Source organism: Gossypium hirsutum, chromosome A12 (assembly GCF_007990345.1).
Source record: "Gossypium hirsutum isolate 1008001.06 chromosome A12, Gossypium_hirsutum_v2.1, whole genome shotgun sequence".
In the NCBI taxonomy this organism is placed as follows: Eukaryota; Viridiplantae; Streptophyta; class Magnoliopsida; order Malvales; family Malvaceae; genus Gossypium; species Gossypium hirsutum.
The window spans coordinates 10070947-10071889 of record NC_053435.1 but is presented as its reverse complement, the minus strand read 5'-3'; positions in this window follow the sequence as shown (position 1 = coordinate 10071889).

The window sequence follows — 943 nt, the reverse complement described above, 5'->3', positions numbered from 1 at the left end:
TTGCTCATTTACGATTAAACTAAGGACATGTTTAGGTTCGTCAACTAATATAATTTTTCTTTTCGTATTACGATCCAACCATGTAATACCGCTTAGTATTAGTTAAACATTAGACAACCAGTGAGCTAATATTTTCTTCCATTTTGATTTGTATGTAAAAACCATTGAGGACAATATACAAAGAGCGTTAATGTAATGAATAATTTTATTAAGTCAATCTGTTTAAAAAAAATTACAAGCGTACATAGGCGAAAATGCTACACTTAGGGCACTAGATCCAACACACTACACCTGCCTTAACCTCCCCTATAACTCAAATATTTGCTTCTCTTCTTGCCTCAATGAGTTATACTTCAATTTCTCTTGTCTCTTCTTTTTCTAGTTCACTAGTTTTAGCCACTTCAAACTCAAGCATTAATGAATTAGTTAATCAGTGTAACAGTCTGTTTTTAGTTAAATCGGAACAGTGATTTTGAGACCCAAAATTTGAAGTCAAAATATTTATTTTATTATTATTTTAATGTCTACATAATGATAATATGATTGTGTGAAATTTTTGTTAAGAAATTTTATCGTTTAAATGCTTAATTTGATAAAAAAGGACTAAATCGCGTAAAGTGCAAAAATTGTGTTCTATTAACTAAAGGTGTTTAATAGCTATAGAACCTTAAAGTTAAGGTCCTTAAGTGGTAATTAGTCCATTTTAATTGTGATCGGACAATTTTGGGTAAGTTAAGTGATTTTGATGGTTATTAAATAAGGTTAAATAAGTAAATTAGTATTAAAGTAAATTAAATTAAAGAAAAACAAGATATCATCTTGTTTCTTCATCATCTAACCAAAATTAAGCTAAGAGAAACTCCATTAAAAGAGCTTCAAGGTTTGGCTAGGCTCCTTCTCTTGCATGGTATGTATTTTGACTCGTTTTTTTAATGATTTCTAC